Source organism: Chionomys nivalis, chromosome 11, assembly GCF_950005125.1.
Source record: "Chionomys nivalis chromosome 11, mChiNiv1.1, whole genome shotgun sequence".
NCBI classification, from domain to species: domain Eukaryota; kingdom Metazoa; phylum Chordata; class Mammalia; order Rodentia; family Cricetidae; genus Chionomys; species Chionomys nivalis.
In genome coordinates this window covers 17,456,055-17,476,032 of record NC_080096.1, presented here as the reverse complement: position 1 = coordinate 17,476,032, position 19,978 = coordinate 17,456,055, and the positions used below count along the sequence as shown (strand labels likewise).

General features: G+C 52.2%; 1 protein-coding gene across 1 annotated transcript in view; it reads left to right on the top strand.

Annotated features, from left to right (window-relative positions):
• The window catches only part of Runx3 (RUNX family transcription factor 3), a 57,269-nt gene that overhangs the window by 579 nt on the left and 36,712 nt on the right, over positions 1-19,978 (top strand). The gene's annotated exons all lie outside the window — the stretch shown is intronic.

The following is a 19,978-nucleotide window of genomic DNA, read 5'->3' as shown; positions in this document are numbered from 1 at the left end:
CACTGGTGGATAATATGGGAGACCCTGTCCCCGGAAGGCTTAAAGGCTTGGTCGTATAAGAAGGCGTTTCAGGGGTGGCTTCTGTCTCTATTCATGGTCCGGAAGGACACAGAGTTCTGGGGTGTGTCCCTCAGCAAGGATAGGGGCCAGGATAGCTGATGGAGAGCCTCTGACTTAGGCTGAACCCCAGGAAGACATGCTCTGCTTCTGGCCTTTGAGGTACCCCGACTTTGCATACTTGGACCACTTTCCTGCTCCTTTGCGGGAGCCCATGGGGCTGTAGCACCTGAGATCAGGAGACTGCGGTCCCCAGACTTCAGCCCCAGGCTGTGCCAACCTCCATGAGTGACCTGATATGGGTCACTTAACCTCTCCGCTCCCGATGGTGTTCCTTCTCTCTAACTGTGGCGTTCTGTCATCTGAGCTGTGCGTGAGGCAATAATTCTGGGCTGCTTCGAGAACTAGCTTCTCTTCAGAAAAGGGGGCAGAATGTTCTAGAATTCTAGGGTTGAAGGACACTGCCTTTTTTGAGTCAAGGTGACCAAATGAGACACAGAGGTCTGCCTGCCCGGCTCCGGCTATGTGTGACCACAGCCAGTGCCCAGCATTCGGCTCTAGAGGGCCTGGACACCTGTGTGATAAGATTTTGCCTTTCCTGGTGACCTGGGGAGGCCGAGGAAGGTTGTGTGCTCGGATGGTGATTGAGTCACTGGAGAAGGGACACTCCCTCCAAACCTGGCCGTGACTGGTAAAATGGTCGCCCCAGGTCCTGTCCCTTGCGGCCACCATTGTTGTACTATGCGCCCATTGTAATCTCCAGTGTTAATTAAAGGCAGTTCCTGGGCAAGAAAATACGAATTTATAAAAACAAGTTGCTGGGTCTTTGCAGTCTGTATTTCTACCTCCCTGAGCAAGATGGAGAAGTTGAGCTTAAGACAAAGAAGACAGAGCTAGCGTCGGTTGCCTTAGGTGGACTCCTGACACAAAGACCTGGATGTGGCAGTTGGAGGCAAGGGGACAGGGAAGGGATTGCAGCAGCTCTGGCCTAACACACAGGGAGAAAGGAAAGAGGTAACCGAGCTGAGTGACTGGTCCCTGGTCAGTAGGGTGGAAGGTGTCAGAGTCACCAGGCAGCCTGGAGACCCCAAGAAGGTATCCTGCCCTTGTCTCATCTCCTTTAAACCTGCTCCCTGGGCTCAGCTCCCTAATTCAGAGCCCCCACAGCTCCAGTCTCAGGGTCCCCTCGCATTCAAACACCATCCTAGACCTCAGAAAGCCCGTGACTTCTCAAGTCCCACTATTAAAGACATAAAACAAAATCAAAAGGATTTTTGGAGGGCTCCGGAGTGAGGGAAACAGTTTCCAATATATAAAGGCCCGTTTGTAGACTGTGACCTCGGGCCTCTGGAGATACTTGAATGACAGTGGCCCTCCCCGTGGATTCAGAAGCCAGTGTCACTCTGGGGTGACGAGGGCTGATGGCAGATAGGAAAGGGTCATCTGCTATAACCTTCTTGAGATCGAAAACAATCTGTGGTTTCCGTTGGTGACACCATCATGGTGGAAAAAGATGCTAAATTTTGCTAATGGAGGGAAAACTCACTATTTCCAGTGTGGTTCATGGAGCCCCTGGATTTCTGCTGAGGTCAAGAACCCTAGTACCATTGTGTTCTCACACTGTGACCCTCAGAATCCACCTGTGGGGGTTTCACAGAAGGGAGCCCCTGTCTTTGTTCTCTGACAGCATCCATCCGCTTCCCCTGCCTTCCCCAAATGCTAACCCTCCTCACTGCCTCAGCAAGACCCTCCGTCACTCTCCTAGAGAGCTTGAAAATGCCATGTTCCAGATTCCCGACTCAGACTGTGGAATCAGTGTGTGTCGAGTCTGGGTTTGGAAATCCATGCAAGCCAACTTGGGCAGTGCCGGCCTCCGATGTCCATGTACTGTGTGACTGCATGCAAGCTGCTTGACATCTCTGAGTGCTATTGGTAAAGGGGGATGTGTAAGTTAGACTCTATGCTCCTCAGGCTGTCTCCAACCCCTGCCTATCCCTGCCCCAGCCCAGGGTGGGTCCTCTGTATTGTCGTGAAACTCTGCCGACTCGGAGTCCCCATAGACCAGAAGAGAATAGCTTTGTCTATGTTTTCACTGGCCTGTTTCCGAGCCTTGCCTCTGGGCATGAGTCCTCAACACACATCTGGGGCCTCTGGAAGCAACAGGGGACAGACGATTGGGCTTCTTTAGTCAGGGCTTGAGTAGAACCTTCCAGAAGCTGCCCAGCCTGCCCTTCATGCTTTCTCAGTCCTGCCCTTGAACCTGGTCCTTCACTGGACCTGGGATATCCCTAGCTTTTCCCAGAAGGAAATGGGGCAGAGAAAGACCCTGCCCAGCAGCAAAGATCAAGGAGAGGATGGAGGAACCAAAAGGGCATCTTAGGTCTGTTGGGGGCTGGCCAACATCACTCCAAGTCTACCTGAGGCCCTTCTTGGCACCGAGGCACCTCCCACCAGCAGGTCCCTCACTCCCTGAAGCACCCAACATTGTTCCTTCACCGGCAGAATACCACTCCCAAAGACACAGAGCAGGAGAGGTCTTTTGAGAGGGGGCACCTGAGGAAGTGGGTTATATTACCTGCATGCAGATTTAGGGGTACCCTGTACAGAGATAGCTTTAACTTGCTAATTCAGCCATTCCACAAAAGCTCACCAGGCTCGGACTCTGGAGGTGGACGCTAATTTGTGCCTGAGTGCTGTCTGTCCTAGCTTACGCAGGCAGGTCTGTCTCTTCACCTCTGTGTGCCCAGCAGGCAGGTCTCTTCACCCCTGTGTGCTCAGCTTCCACATCTGCAGGAGATGGTAGCAGCTCCAACCTTCTGGGGCTGTAGACAAAATCAGATAAACAGAGGGCCCAACTCAGAGCAACTGCTCTACCCTCATCAAGGATGGCCTCCTGACAGGAGCTGGATCAAGAGAGTGGGGTGAGGGTCTCTATCCTGGGGATATATGCTGGTAGGGTAAGAGAGGCAGGGGTGTGGTGTGTGGTTAAGTCGGGGACTGTAGGAGTTGACAGGACCAAGTCTTACAGGGTAAGGAGGTGGCAAAGGGACAGAAAACAGGATAAGATCCGGATACCTTAAGATCCCAAGGGCAAGGATGGCAGGAAGATGCCCTGTGTGATCCTGGGATGGCCATACACACAGGACCCTCTACATAGGTTTGACTTCTGTTCTCTTAGCGGAGGCTGGGGGCAGCGGGCAGTACAGATTCTACCCTCTAGACTTCTGGGAGAAAAGGGAACTGGGCTCTCAGGCAAGGGTGTACCTGTTGATGGCTGGGGACTGACAACATGGCTCTGGGTATGTCTAGCCTAAATCACCTGACTCAGATGTCACTGGATAGGGAGGAGGCAGGAGAGACGTCTGTGTCCTTTCCTAAGCTTCAGGATGTGGCTAACCCTCCCTACCCCAGTCACAGGCCACCCTGGTGGTTGATCACCCTTAGTATATGACCCATAGCCTCCTCCTCCACTGACCCTGGCGGAAGATGAGTGACCTGGCGGGAGATGAGTGACCGTCTGTCTTTCCCCACCCATTATGGCGCCTCGTCTACCAGGCCTCTTTGATGGTGGCTGCTGAGGCCACCCTGCAAACACCATCTCTCCTGTCTCAACCCCCAGGCTGGAAAGGAGTTCCTAGGAGCCCCCCACTGCCCACAGGGTCTGGGTGGGTGTGAGCCAGCCCCACACAGTGGTAATGTGTGTCCAGGCCTCATCCGCACCCACTACAGCCAACCGGCGTCCCCTGGTGGCCCTGCAGGTCAGATAGTGGGTCCATTGATGGCGGTGCCTTAAGGTGGCCACATCAAAGCTGAGGCTTGCTTGGTTACTTGAAGGGGAGGGGCCTGAAAACATGACCTTCCAGAAGACTCTGTGAGAGAAGAAGAAAGCCATGACGGAAAAGAAAGTCCAGGGTCTGGCAGACCTGGGCTGGTGAGAGGTGGGGAGACAGCTCTGAACTTGGGGCTCAGTACAGCATCCAAAGCACTGTCTTAATCCCATCTCCCAGGGACCCGCCATGTGCCGGCTCTCTCTTTTAACTTTTAAAAAATTTAGAAGTTTCTTAAATTAATTAAGTTGATGAACGAACATATTATATGGGAGCGCTTTCCTCTCGTCCCCCTACCCCTTTGCTAGTCCCTCCCCCTCCATTTAGTCCTCTCTATCCCCTTGGCAGTTTCATCTCTACTATCTTGTCGCATATGCATACATGATTTTAGGTGCCTATAGAAATCTAGGGCCCGCAAACAAGGGGAAATGCGCCGTTTGAAGCTGGCTTAATGTGTTCAATGTGATTGCCCATGGCTGCTCTATTTTCCTGATGTGATATGCCTTTGTTATTTATGAATGAAAAAGGTTCCACCATAGATAGATAAATAGATAGATAGGCAGACAGATAGACAGACAGACAGACAGATAGAAGATCCACCACACACAGACACACCACACACATACACCCTCCTTACAAAGTCCACTATTATTGAGCTGGGAGCCCTTTGAGTGACTGCCAGGAGTAATATAACTGGGCTATGTGGAAATTCTACCTTTATGGTTGTTTGTTTGTTTGTTGTTTGAGACAAGGGTCTATTTGTGCAGCCATGGCTGACCTGGAATTCATTATGTAAGACAGGGCTGGCCTCGAATTGAAGATATCGGTTGGCCTCTGCCTCCCAAGTCCTCGGAGTGAAGGTGCCAACCACCACGCCCAGCCATTTCTAGTTTCTTGAGAAAGCTCTAGCTGACTTCCACTGTGGCAGGATCAGCTCCCACCCCCACCAGCAGTGCAGCAGGGCCGCTACTGCCTCGCCAGCGTCTGCTCTTGTTTTCTTGGTGACTGCCAATCTGACTGGGATGAGAGGGACCCCCAGTGCTGGGAAAGCTGGTTTTTCAATGGTCTATTTTCCATTTGTATTTCATCCTTGGAGAACTGTCTGCTCATCTCTAGTCTGTTTATTGATTGGGTTGTTTGAGTTCTCGCTGTTGGGCTTTTTTTTTCCAAGTTCTTTGTGTATTCCAGACACTAGTCTGTCAGGTACATAGCAAGCAAGGGATTTCTACCACTCTGTAAGCGGTTGCTCCGACTGATCTAATTCCATGAGGTCCTGTTTGTCGATTGTAGGCCTGAACTTCCTGAATGAGCCTCAGGCCTGACATTAAGGTCTTTGACCCAAAGCTGGAGAGATGGCTCAGAGGTTAACAGCACTGACTGCTGTTCCAGAGGTCCTGAGTTCAATTCCCAGCAACCACATGGTGGCTCACAGTCATCTATAATGAGACCTGGCGCCCAACGTGAAGGAGCTGAGGGCTGTGTTCCTGCCACCCAGCTCCCAGCTGCCTGGCTAGCTTATGCCACAAAATAATCACATGGAAACCGTATTCTTTTAAACACTGCTTGGCCCATTAGTTCTAGCCTCTTAATGGCTAATTCTCATATCTTGCATTAACCCATATTTAGTAATCTGTGTAGCACCAGTCTTACGGGGAAAGATTCAGCATGTCTGACCTGGCGGCTTGCTTCATCACATCTGCCCTGGAGAGGGGAGGCATGGCGTCTGAGCTCACTTCCCTTCTTCTTCTTCTTCTTCTTCTTCTTCTTCTTCTTCTTCCCAGCATTCTGTTCTTTTTACTCCACCCACCTCTGTTCTAACCTATCAGGCCAAGCAGTTTCTGACACAGGTTCAATTCCCATCACTCACATGGTGGCTCAGAATCATCTAAAACTCCAATTCCAGGGCACTGCATGCCTGTGGTACACCTACATACATGCAGACAAACACACACACATAATATAAAAGTAAATAACTCCTTAAAAAAACCCTTTGATCCATCTGGAGTTCTCTTCCTGAAGGGTGGGAGGAAAGCATCTTTCTTTGTCCTTCATCCTATGGGTACCCAGCCTTCCTGTTTGTTGAAGATGCTGTCTTTATCACAATGTACATTTTTGTCATCTTCGTCAAAAATCAGGTGGCCTTAGCTGTGTGGATTACATATGCTCCAATCTTCTAACTGATTGACCTATGTGTCTGGTTTTGTATCATCTACAGACCTGTAGCTACCATGGGTTGGTGAGTCAAACCGTGTGTGTGTGTGTGTGTGTGTGTGTGTTATAGGGGATCAAGCCCAGAGCCCTCGGCATTCTAGGCAGTGTGTTACCATTGAGCTACATGCCCTGCCCAGCCTTCATCTCCATCACCCAGATAGCCAGGAGTCGCTCCAAGACCATCTACAGCCGACCGGGAACTTTGAGCTCTGAGCATCAGTTCCCAGAGCAGCTTCAGGACTTCCTAAGTCATTTCCAGAGAAGGAAGGGAGGAAAAAAGGGGAAAAAGGAGAAGGAAGGGCTTCAGTGCCTGGATGCTGTATTTGGGCCCCATCGCAGACCTTGAAACAACAGCTCTGGATGGAGAGGGGTCCTGGGTACTCCTCTTAGAGGAGGGAGGAGTTGAGGGCAGAACTGACTTGGTCTCACCAGCAGAAGTCAGGTCGAGGACCTGGAACATCAACAACAAGTTGTTCCAGAGAAAGGTAGAGTAGGCAAGAAGAGACTGCCCCTCCGATTCAGTTCCAGGGGAAACAGTTTGACTTTCTCAACAGTCAGGGAGTCACTGCCCACCCTGTTCTTAGTCAGGGCTCAGGCGCCATGTGAGGTATGTAGCAGCTGGTACTCGGGCATGTTCATCTGTTGGCGCCTTTGAACCACAGTTGTGTAAATGGGGCTGGGACTCGGGATGTGGCTTGATTGGAAGAGTGCTTTGTGTTAATGAGGGCTTGGGTCTGATCTCAGCACAGCAGAAAGTGGAGTGTACCTGTGATTCTTAGCGGTAGGGAGATGGAGGCCGGAGCGTGAGACACTGGAGGGTAATGGGATGTCAAAGTCATTCTTCCTCTTTCCGCATTGTTTCAAAGTCAGCCTGGGATACCTAAGATTCTGTCTCAATAAAAATATAATACACGGTGTGTGTGGGGAGGCTAACAAGAGGAATTCCAAAGAGGAAACACACAGGCTAGCAGTGTTTGCCACACAGGTTGGCTTCCTGTCTGGAAGCCTCCAGCTTGCTCACAGGCACCAGGATGTGGCTCCCTCTTTCCCAGTGCAGAGAGAACTATGCCGGATGCTCAGGAAGACTAGGAGAGCCTTTGCACATGGAGCCCTAGGGAAAGGAACACAGCACAAAGTTCAGCCATTTATACCCAAGCTATAGCCAGGCCCTACCACTTCTCTGCTGTGCATCCTGGGGAGAAGTAGCTAGCCTCTCTGGGCTTATTCTCCCCTCTGTAAAATGGGAGACATTAACAGTTTCCACTGCCGGCTGTTTGGATGGCCGAGGGATAGAATGAGAGCAATACAGGGCCTGACACAATCAAGCCCTCTGTCAACGTCAGAAAGAATTATGAATAGATATTCTTCCTCTTCCAGTAAATAGAAAAGGAAAAAAACCGTGACTCTGGGCTGATAGAAAAAGTAGGAGCCCTGCCTCTCCTCAAGACCCTGCTTCAAGGCCACCCCTTCTCAAGAGTCTCTTTTCCCAGGAATTGGGGTGCCTGCTGTTGGCACCCCTCACTCTTGAAGCATTCAAAGAGAGATCCAAGTAGTGGGCTCCCTAGTGATGTTCAGTGTCCCTTGCTACAAAGTGTGGGGGGGGTAGAAACCCTGATGGGTGGTTATGGATGGGGGGTGAATGGCTCTGCTGTTATGTGCAGGTTTCCGTGCCCCCCTCACTTCCCCTAGGCTGGCTGGTTTTTCTCTGAACGCCAAGCCAAAGCTCTCCCAGCCTATGGGCGCTGGCAGCTCAGAGGTTTAGGTTCCTCTTTGGGGTTTTCTTTTAAGTCTGGGAAAGGCATTTTTGGCACAAGGCTCAGACTTATGTGTGGGCGGAGAGGGTAGATTCGTATAAGTTACGATTTTTGAGATTGTCATTGTCAGCCCCACCCACCCAGACACCTTCCAGTGGAAAATCAGAGAGTCCATGGGAATCTTGACCCCTACCTGGGTGCCACCACCGTGGGACTGTAAGTGGGCTCCTTCTTGTCTCCCAACTGCACATCTGTGGGTCATCTGGCCCCTTCGCTTCTGTTGAGAAGGGGGAGTGGCTAGTAACAGGGTCAGCAGGTGTTGGGGGCCCTTGGAGACCCTGAAGGGGAGGAAGGAGGTAAAGAGAGGGTCAGAGGAGAGAAGCGTATCCTTAGTGTCACGCATTTGCCCCAAACCCACATCACAAAGGGAGGAGGGTGTGCAGGTAGCTGCCCCAAAACTGCCCTTCTGAGGACCTTTTCCAGGGCTCCCTCAGGTGCTGGCCTTGCCCACCCAGCCCTGAGGCCTCGGGACCTGCTGAGTTGCTACCAGTGCCTCAGATCCTGGTTGTCTGAGCAAGAGGTGCAGGCCCTGGGCAGGTGGGATAGAGTTTCAGGTGGGTTCATAGGGTCCTTGGGCAAACCCTGATTACCCCCGGCCGGGTTCTCTACAAGAAGCCAAATGAGGACACCTTCAGGCAAAGAATAAATGGAATAAAATATGACTGTAGCTCAGGCCACTGGAAGTGAGTGGAGCCAGAGGGGCTCAGAGGCTTTATGGGAAATTCTCTTAGCGGTTGCACTTTTTAGGCCTCTCAACATGGAGCCTGGGGTACTTATAGATATAGGAAGAAAAAAAAAACTGTTTTGTCTTTTTAAAGAAAGAAAGCAGAAGAAGGGTTTTGCCCTTCCTCTCGGGAGCAGGAGTTGAAGGACACCCACCCTCTGTGCTTCTCCACGTCTGTCTTTACCACCTCGGCTCTGGTCTGTTGGGTAGCAGAGACAGGGTCTCCCTTGGTTTTAGGTGAAGCTTTGTATACAGAAGACCCTCAGGCCCTGCTTGTGTCTGAGGCCCTGCTTGCCTCTGAGGCCCTGCTTGCATCTGAGGCCCTGCTTGCATCTGAGGCCCTGCTTGCCCCTGAGGCCCTGCTTGCATCTGAGGCCCTGCTTGTGTCTGAGGCCCTGCTTGCGTCTGAGGCCCTGCTTGCCCCTGAGGCCCTGCTTGCATCTGAGGCATGGGTCCTGTAGCTCCCTGGGAGAGGCAGCCCGGTTTCCCAGCATCTCTCTCCTCTACTGTGGGTACTACTGACCCCTCTGGTGCACATTAATTGAACACCTACCGCAGCAGTTCTCAAGCTTCCCAGTGCTGCGACCCTGTAATACAGCTCCTCACATTGTGGTGACCCCAACCATAGAATTATTCATTGCTACTTCATAACTAGTTTTGCTACCATTACGAATCATAACATAAATATCAGATACACAGGATATCTGACATACGACCCCTATAGAGGCCGTGACCCCCAGGTTGAGAACCACTAACCTACTGCATGCAAGCATGCAAGAGTGAAGCCAGCAGGTGACTGTGCTTGCCCTCCTGGACCTGGTATCCGCCCCTCCACATGCACATGTACCCAGTTTATAGATGGGAGAAGTGAGGCCCAGAATGGAGGCAGCTAAGGAGTTCTGGGGCCCTGAGAGCTGCTATAGCCCCATTTAGCCCACCTACATCCCTGAATCCGCCTCCCGGGGCCTCTATAGATGTTTATGAGCACACTGAATCCACACTGCCGTGGAGGGGGCATCATGAGTTCCTCTGCAGAAGTGAAAACACACCCAGACTCAGGGAGTCTAAAGGAAAGGGTGAAGGAGACAGGTGTGGCCTCTGTTGTCAGCTTGTCATGCGCCAGGCACTGCGAAGGTTCTATCACCATCGGGTCTCACTCCCACTTATTCTCCACGATAATCCATGCAGTGGGCAGCATTGTTGCGACTGTCGCCATTTTACAGTTGACAAACTGAGGCCCAGCAAAAGGTCTGTGCCTAGTGAATGCCACGGTTGTGAGCTATCAGAGTCACCTCCAATCTGTAGCGTGTCTCCTCTTCCTTTAGGCTCAAATGCACCACCTCCTCAGAATTCTCCCTGAATGTCCCCAGCCCTGTTCCAAGAATTCCCGAATGTTTCTGAGGAAGGTGGAGTCTGAACTGGAATCACCATAGGCAGCTCTGAGGGCTAGAAAACACTGGTGGCTCACGTGGAGTTGGCCGAATGAAAAGGATCATGCAGAGGAATTCCTAGAGATGGGGGCTTGTGTGTCCTGTGGAGGGGACACAAGAGGGGATCGTGGAAAGAGACAGCCAGACATGAGAGTTGGGCATGACTTCTAGGTAGGTAGAGTCCAGGCTGAGCGCAGGCTGGGCAGAGATGGCTGCCCCACATCCCGTGACACACAGGCAGCTCTGTGAAATAGGCCAGCGCGGATGCACGAGCGTATGTGCATGTGTGCATGAGTGTGGCGAGACCACAGGCCTCCCGAGCCACTCGCAGCCCTATTTTTGTCCCTCTCTAGACACACAAACATATAACCAACCAGGGCGCACTGCTTCTCTGACACAAAGACTGTGCCTGCCAGGGCTGCCCGAGTCTGTTCTGTTCAAGACAAGGGCAAAGACCTATCCCAGGAACATCCCAGGGACCTGGGCAGGTAGTGGTATTTTCAGGGTGCAGGGCTGCAGGACATATGTTCAAAGTTGTATGTTTTTTGGGATAGGGATAGGGAGAGAGCCCAGTAACAGAGTCCCTGCTACAGAAGCTCACATGAGGATCTGAGTTCGGATCCCCAGAATCCACAAAGCCAGGCACACTTGTACACAGCTGTAAGACCAGAGCCTCTACAGCACAAGAGGAGGTGGAGAGAAGAGGAAAGTAGGGCGCACAGCTACCTAGCCTGGTCTGCACAGCAGAACAAGGACCATGTCTCAAACTAAGCGGCTGAAGACCAACACCCTACACACTCTACACACACATGGTGACACACACACGGTGACATGCACACAATGTGACTTACATACACACTCTGTGACAAACATACACACGCACACATAATACATACTGTGACACACACACGCGCGCGCACACACACACACACGCATACACACATCCTTCTAAAATGAATTTTAAATAAAAAGCAAACAACAAAGTTTCAGAACAGACACCATCAGAGCATAAAGCCAGGGCCCGAGCCCTTCTTTTCAAAGAACCATGGGCCTGAAAACAAACCTGGCTACTTTCCCTTCCCTGCTGCTGCCAGTCATCCGGCCGCACAGCCCCTGCTGTCCCCCACCCAAGAAGAATAAATGGGGCTGGGAGCACAAGTGGTTGGTAAAACGCCTGTTGCGCAAGCATGAGAACCTAAGTCTGGATTCCCAGGCCTCACAGAAAAGCTGGGTATGGCAGTGCACACCTGGAAGTCTAGCAATGGGGAGGAAGAGACATGGGAACTCCTGGGACAGTCTAATCCAACTGACAGCTCCCGATTCACTGGGAGACCCTGTCTCAGAAACTAAGGTGGTTTACTGCCCCACACCACCCTGGACTCCCCCCATCTTATCTGATCCCAGAAGTTAAGCAAGGTCAGGCCTGGTTAGTACTTAGATGGGAGAAACTAAGGTGGACGGTAATTGAAAACACAGTGTTGACATTTGGCTTCCACATACATGCACACATGAGCTTATACACATAAACGTGCCCCCAACACACACACACACACACACACACACACACACACACACAAGAATGAAGCTGTGGTGAGAATAAGCCCTGAAGATTTCAGAGTCAGTGAAAGCACCCTGGAAATATCCAGCTGACCCCCAACCCCATAGGTTACAAAACACTTTCAGAATCCACGGAATTTAAAAGCAGGCTGGAGGCCCCCACCCCTAGACAAAACCACCATTATTCGGTGTATTTCCTTCTATAACGCTCCGTGGTGTGGTTTCCTGTCCTGTGTGAGGCCACACAGAAAGTATCCCAGAACCTCAGGACAATTATCAGCACTCAGCCGGCCTACACTATGAGGAGAATCCTGTCTCAAGGGACTTGTCATGATGGAGAAAGTGTTCTGTGTCCAGGCATTCCACCCAGTGACCACTGTCGCATGCAAACACTGAATGCTCAGTAGAGAGCCTCGTACAATGGAGACACTGGATGTTTGGTCTTTAATTTATTCGTTTGTTGATGCAGGGCTGAGGATTGAACCCAGTGCCTCAGACGTGCTGGGCTGGCGTGCTACCACAGAGCCACAGCCTCGGCCCCATTTTTACTCTTTCATTTTGAAACAGAGTCTTATTAAGTTGCCCAGGCTGGCCTTGTGAAGTCAGTCTGTATGTATAGCCCAGGCTGTCCTTTGAATTTGTGATTTTTTTTTTCCCCGCCCTGCCGAGTAACTGGGATGCCTGGGCCACAAGGCCAGATTATTAACCTCATTGTAAAGATTTACGTTTATCACTTATTTTAATTGTGTGTGGGTATGTGAGTCTGAGTGTGTGCACAGGTGTGTGACTGAGTCTGTGTGTGAAAGTGTGTACCCACGATTGCAGGTGCTCTTAGAGACCAGAGGTCAGATCCCTGGAGCTGGGTACAGGCAGCTCTGAGGTGTCTGGTATAGGGCTGGGAACAGAGTTTGGGTTCTCTGGAAGAGCTGCAAGTGCTTTTAACCACTGAGCCATCTCTCTAGGCTCCTATTAATTTTAATTATTCTTCTAAAAGCATGCCCAGCTGTTTCCTGCATTCTCTCTCAGACCACGGGAGGTCTCAGGCATGGCGCGGTTACAGTTTGGAAGAGGACTCCTGATGACCCTGTTTTTAATACATCGGACATTGCAGGAAGGAAAAACACCTAAGATGCTCAGTAATGCCTCACGGGGGTGGGGCGCTGGCTAATGCAGGGCTGAGTCAGACAGTGAAGGAGGGATGGGAGGACTCTGGATGATGTGTGTGAGTGGAGACCACTCTTCCCTCACCACAAGCTGCTGTGGCTCTAAGTGCTAACTCCTCTCCTGTTTCCTAGAGACCAGGAAAAGGTGGGGTGTCCCTGTGTGTGCTCAGCAGAGGTATCAGGTGACATACAGAGCAACAGAGGGCGCAAGGTCAGAAGCTGGGGATATCACACGAGGTTGTGCTGCAGGCTTTGAGGGCCTTTGCTGGGGAACACGGCCTTTAGAAGGCTAACCCGAGCCCACCTCGGGATAGGCTGTGGCAGGGAAAGCATGCCATGTCTCCACCTGCCACCAGCACCACCAGGCCAGGGAGCGATATAACTGTAAGGAGACCTTACAGGAGCACGTTAGAGAAGAAAGCACAAAGATTCAGAAATCCACGCTGTGGTCCTGGAGTTGTTAGGGTCAAAGCCTGGGCCCTGGAAGCTCTAACAAGCCAGGCTTGGCCCATTAAAGAGAAGGGTAAAATGGGGGTGGGTGGTCCCAAAAGTCCATCTTCAGGTCCTGACATGGTTTAGGTTTAAATAGAGAACAAGAGGCGAACGGCTCAGCAGTCCTGGTCAAGTGTCTGTCCTGCCCATCGCCTGCCCATTATCACGGTCTTGGTCCCATCCATCACGGTCTGGGTCCTGCCCATCGCCTGCCCATCATCACGGTCTGGGTCCCACCTATCACCCGCCCATCACGGTCTGGGTCCTGCCCATCGGGTCTGCCCATTATGGTCTGGGTCCCATCCATCATAGTCTGGATCCCGCCCATCATGGTCTGTGTCTGGGTCCCACCCAACACCCACCCGTCAAGGTCTGGCTTCCAGTCTCTCTCACAAGGAGATCTTGACATTGGAAATCTGACTGATGTGGAACCTCTGCTCTCTGGCACAGGGCTTCGGCCTTTTACTCCTCTCAGCCCGAGACTCCTGGGGACATTCCAGTTCCTTGGAAATCATAGTTTCTGAAAGAGGCACAGGTGTTTCTTTAGAGCACCTCCATTCCTGCCAGCCATAAACTGACTCTCTAGAAAACATGAATGACAACGGCTCGCCTTTTAAATAGTCACAGGATTCACGCACTGGGTGTTTCCACGCCTTTGCTCTGCGAGCCTATAGATGCTAGTATGGAACCCATTTAATAAATGAAAGTGCTATGGCCCAAAGAGGTCGATCCACATGCCTGAGATCACCCCGTCTGAGTTCTAACCAAGGCAGCCTGCATGGGAGCAGGCACACCTCCCTGCAACAGGGCGGCTACCCAGAAGTCTGGGTTTCCCTACATCGAGGACTGCTCTATGACTCCACTGCCTCCCATCACGCATCCATGAGCCCAGGTCATGTGATCCCAAACAGCTCTAGAAAGGAGGTGGGATGTAGGGTAGGAGACAGAATGGACTCTGTGCTTTCCTGCAGAGATCCTTAGTAACGACACTGGTTCAGTTTTGTCACCAGAGGAATGGGTCTGGGGGTCCAGAGGATGAGGCGGTGGAAGCTGACAGTGGACCCTTAGAAGGTACTCGGCCATCATCTTCACAAGGGCAGAAGTGAGAAACTGAGAGGGGACTCAGCCAGAGCTGAAGGGCCTGTAGAATCCTTCAGACCTCAGTTCAACCCCAGGTCCACACCACGCCCCTGCCTGGGGTCCGAGCAGGAAAAAGAGCAGAGTGTGCAGATATGGGAACTTGGGAGCCCATGGTCGGTACCCTGAGCCGACCATACAGACCAGTCATAGACATCCCCAGCTCTGAGTGTGGCCCCCATAGCCTTCCCAGACTGGCCAGGCCCAAAGCCACCCAGAGCCCCAGAGACTTGGCCTAGAGTAGCAGACCTGGGGTGGCAGGAGGTGCCACATCCTTCCTGCCCTGCCTGTGTGGACAGTGGGCTGGTGGTAAAGCCTTCTGCTCTTGATTTAGAGATGCTTCTAAGAGACCCTGATGAACAAGAGTATTGGGACTGCGGCTCAGTCAGCGACCAGAGCTAGGGCTGAGGACAGCGGCCCCTGGGCATGGAACACAGTTAAGATCATGGTTGGGGCCTGGTTGTGGCATCTGGGGTTTCATGGCCTGGACCTGAGTGTCTTGTTCCTGGTACACACCACAAGGGTGGGGCCCATGAGCAGTTCTGCCAGTGACCCAGCTAGGGTCTACCTTCCGACCTCAGGTGGAATCTCTTCAAGGTCACCAAGCCCAGTTTCCAGATTCCATCTCAGTTCTGCCACCTCCACCCAGAGGGTGGCACCCAAGCTTCTTTGACTCGGTTTTGATCCCTGCACCAGGGAAGACAGCGACCACCCCCAGGTTGTCAGTATCAAGAAGCCTGAGTGCCTTTGGGGACCCGCAAAGGACCCAGAGCCTGGTAACTAGTGATGCCATTGTTGAGAATAGCCTTGTCCCTGGATCGCCCTCCTACCCTGCCCCCACCACACACACGCACACACCACACATATACATACACACACACACACTGTCCCTGGAACGCCCGCTACCCTGCCCCCATCGCACACACACTCACAATGACAAGATCTCCAGCTTTGACATTTTTTGCTCATTTTTCTCTGTTTTTCCCAGTTTCTCACCATACTCTTGCGATTTGAGTCCCAGGGTGGGTAGGATGGCTGCTTGATTAACGCTCCGTATTAGCCCCATTGTTTAAAGAGACAATAAATAAAAGAGGGCACACAAGGCAATTCCCCCAGCAGGCATCCCCCTGCTCCAGCTGCCCCAGACCCTGACAGCCAGCCATTCCCATCCTCCATACAGCCCCCAAGGTGTGCCCCTCTCCTGTGTGGAAGTGGCCCTCCCCAAACTCTCCCACCTGTGCCCTCCTTTGTACTAGACAAACACAACTGTCAAACTGGACCCCATAGCTTCCTCATGCCCTACGTGCTGAGCCCTGGGCCTTGGGCTTTGGGCCATCTGCCTCAGCAGTCAGGTGCACCCCCACCTGGAAGTTCCACAGTCGCTGTGGGGGGCAGGGCAGCTCTGAACCTGCTTTTCTCACCAGGAAATATCTTACACTCTTGGAGGCCCTGGTTCGTCTAAGCACTGATGTGACTGTCGGGGGCCACTCTGACAGGCAAGGAGGCTACAAGGAAGCTGGTGACACCCTTCTGGGCTTTGAGCTCTTCAGCCCTCACACAGGGGGCCGTCAGGGACCTTCCCATTGCCATGGTCCCCTGTGCCAGAGCTGGGAAGCCTCTCAGGATGGTGAATCCACAGGGCTGTCAGGGTGGTGGGGAAAGACATGCAAATAGGAAGAGTCCCCAGGGCCCTGGGCAACCCCAGAGCTCATTTCTGGCCCCTTCTTCCTGTGAGGCAGCCTAAAAAAGAACCCATCTATCAGCAGACTTGGTGAGCGCTCCATCTGGGGGTGTTGGGCCCTTTTAGCACAGCAGGAATGAGGCCTGGTGCAGGCAAGCCAACTCTAGGAAGGTGGCCCCTTGAAAGGTCTCCGTGTTAGCAGCTGCTCTGCAATGGAGACAGGGTGGTGGAAGAACCTCTCAGGGCACACGAGAAGGGGATTCCGGGCAGGATCTGGCTACCTCGTTGTTAGGCCAAAGTTTCACCTTGCAAGGATAGAACTGTGACCACAGACCACAAGGCCTGAGTCCCTCAGCTCCCTGTGGCAGCACAGGCAGCCTGGAGTGGAGAATCAGCTAATTCACTGTGGGTGAGGCTCAGCCACAGGCTTTCTCGGTCCTTCTGTCTGTCGTCTCTTCAGTAGGGCAGTAGACAACACACTCACCTCCAAGAATACAGAGCTCCAGGATCTGCTGCCTGACCAGCTTGCGGGTCATTAAAAGTCTGAGGTGTGGACAGCCTGAGGCCACAGCACCCTAAGAACTGAGGTGACCTATGACAGTCCACTCAGAGTCAAGCAACCCAGAGACCCATGACAGGCTCTGGGCATGGCTTGGATGGAGCTCCAGATAATGGGTGTTCTTACCCTTGGCTGGAAGCTGGAGGCCTTGGGTGTGGAAGGCTTTCCTTGGGAAGAGAAGGGACTGTGCCCAGAGCTTTCTGCCTGGTGGGGACTTTGAGGTTCTGGCAGGGGATGCTGGAGAAACAGCTGGAGAGTTAGTGTACAGGGTATTCATCCCTGGCTCAGCCACCCCTGCCCCAAAATTTGTCCTAAGGGCGGTGGGGTCAGGGATGTGACAGGCTCCATCGAAGGGGTGTCCCGCGCAATGACACCCTAGGCAGCTGGGCTGTTGGCCTGAGGGAACGTGATGGTGATCCTGCCTGGGGTCCCCAGCTCAGCAGTTTCCGGTTGTTGCCGTCATGGTGGAGACTCAGTGACACCAGGGACACCCACAACATGTCGGGTTGTTTCAACAGCGTGTGCTGTGTGTTCTCAGCATTCTACGAAGATGCAAAGAAGGGGAGGGAAGGAAGGCTGCATAGGAGGAAGAGTAGTGACCAACGGGCAGACGCCAGCAACGGTTCTGGGTGGCAGGCTAGGGGTGGTTTTAATTTTCTTCTTCATAATTCTATTATTTTCCAATTTTCCCTTAATGAATAGGTATTATTTTCATGACCAGAAAAATATGTGTTTTGTTTTAGAGAAGAGAGAATGAAGGGTTCTCTTTCCCCCTCTTGTGGACTCTGGACTCTAAAACCAAGGCCCAGAGTGGGAAAGGCGGACTTCACTCATTTACCCGTCCTGCGCAACTCCAGGGACCCTCTGTTCCTTGTCCAGAGAGCTGGACGTGACCCACATCTGTCCTCAGGACGTCACAGTCCTGGGAAGAAAAGGGCCACCAGAAAGTCCTTACAGTACTTACAGTACATCAGGACAGCGAGCCAGGGGAGATGGGGCTTCGGTGTATGAGTAGGAGTTTGGCAGTGAGAAAATGGAGACACCCTGGGCTAATAGACAAAGATCTGCCTTGAGAAGAGGGTGAGGAGGGAGGCAGAACTGGACACCCTGCTCCTCCGAGCACTTGGCATTGCCTGGCTCCAGCATTCTAAGTCACCTCCTAGGCCTTGGTTTTGTCCTCTAGAAAATGGGTTAATGACATCACTGTGTTAATGGAGCATTAGAGAGAGCTCAGAACCGCTCCTGGCACTGGGGGAGGGGTGGTTTTTCTTTGTTTTCTGATACAGGGTCTTTCTATGTAGCTCTGACTGGTCTAGAATTTATCTTGTAGACTAGGTTGGCCTCAAACTTGCAACAATCCTCCTGCCTCAGTCTCTCCAGCGCTGGGCTACTTGCTTCCAACTCACTTTATCCGGACAGTGGTCTGGAAGTCAGAGCAGTCACTGGAACTAGGTTGGTCACCAGAGCGTCCATGCACTCGCTCAGCCCATCTGGTGGGCATGCGCTGAGCTTCGGGAGTGTAACTGGGACTTGCCTCAGCTAAGGGGATGGAACGGAGGGGCACCCCGGATACCTGGATTTCAAGAAAACAAGAAAAACATTGCTGTACCAGGGCCAGGTTTATAGTTTTTCCATCTGTCTCTGTCTGGGAAACTCCAGTCAAAGTAAAGAAAGCTCTTGTCCCTCTGCAACAAATGTCCTCTGGGGAAAAGGCCAGAACACAAGGGACACCACTGCTGAGGCCCTGGTGTCTGCAGGGGAGCCAGGACCCAGGGAAATCCTTGCCGTGCGACCTCTGGAATCCCAAGTGAGAATCAGGGCAGGGCAGAGCTGCACTCTGATGCCCTGGAGCCATCATCACTGGGTCCTGGTCTGCTACTGGCCCCTGGTACCCACGTCCCTGGCTCCTGGTCTTTATCCATCTTGCCATCCAGTGCTGATGGGCCAGCTTCTCTGATGTCCCCACAGTTCTCTAGCCTGTTCCCTACATCTCTCTGATTTTCTCATCGCCCCTCCGTACCCACCTTACAGTCCAGGAAAGTCTTCAAGCCTTTACCTTCATGGAATCCAGCCAAGTACCTGTTGCCCTATAAGATGGCTTATCTCTGCATCTTGAGATAAAAACATGGATGTCATGGGACTATGATTCTGCCTACATCAGGGGCTCAGAGAAGGAGGAAGTACCAGGTGGAGTTGAGCTGACTAGTACAGACAGACTGGAGGACAGGCAAGAGGCCCTGCGGCAGGGGGCAGAAGAGACTCTGTGGACGAACTGGGGCCATGGAGGGACAGCATAGGAGACAAAGACAGAGCTACAGAAAGGTGCAAGCCACACAGGATCCCATCGATGCCAATCAGAAGGGAACAGACAATAAATGATGCCCCCACCCCTCCTTGTCCTCCGCTGCCTCAATCCTGTCCGCAGGAGCACCCCATTCCGCTCAGTCACAATCCACTCTGAGAGCACTCACTTCACAGGTTAAAGCAAGCTTCAGTATCCACCACAGTGGCAGACAGGGAACAGCTATTAGAGAAGGCCACATTCTCCCCAGACGTAGCACCAGGAACCAGTGTTTACTGACTTAGTAAAGCTAATCCCAGACAAGAGAGAATTCCCTGAAGCACGAGGAACCTGAATTAGAAGTTTAAAAAAACAAAAACAAACAAACACTGGGGTGGGCAATGGGCAAAATGACTCAGTGAGCAAAGGCGCTTGCTGCCAAGTTTGATGACCTGAGTTCGATCCCCAAGACCCACAGGGTAGAAGACGAGAACCAACTCCCACAAGTTGTCCTCTGACCTCCACACACCTGCAAAGCATACGCACAAATAAATAAATGCAATAAGTTTTGTTCTAAGTAGAAGAACTTTCCATGTGCCAGAAGGGAACGGCCCATGAAGATTAGTAGCATACCATAGCCCTCCGTGGTCTCCTACATGGCCACTCAACATCCTGTCACTTCAGCACACCCTGTCCCCTCTCTGGACCTGTGTCGCTAGCAAAGCGTAATGGATGCGGGGATAATCTGTCCAAACCCCTCCTGCTTTGTGAACCAACTGATCCTGGGAATTTTGGGTTCTTTTGTACTTGAGGGAATGTCTCAGATAGCTAAGAATGGTGTTGAACGGCTGATCCTCCGGCTCCACCTCCCCTGTGCTGAGACTATAGGCCTGCCCTATGTCCAATTTATTGCTTGCTGCAGAGAGCTGAGCCCAGGGCTTCCTGGTGCTAAGTGATGTCTTCACCAGCTGAGCTCCAATCGCAGTCCAGATCCAGGACAAAGAACCTCTGACTTGGTCAGATCCCGTAACTTTGAAGGGCGGCA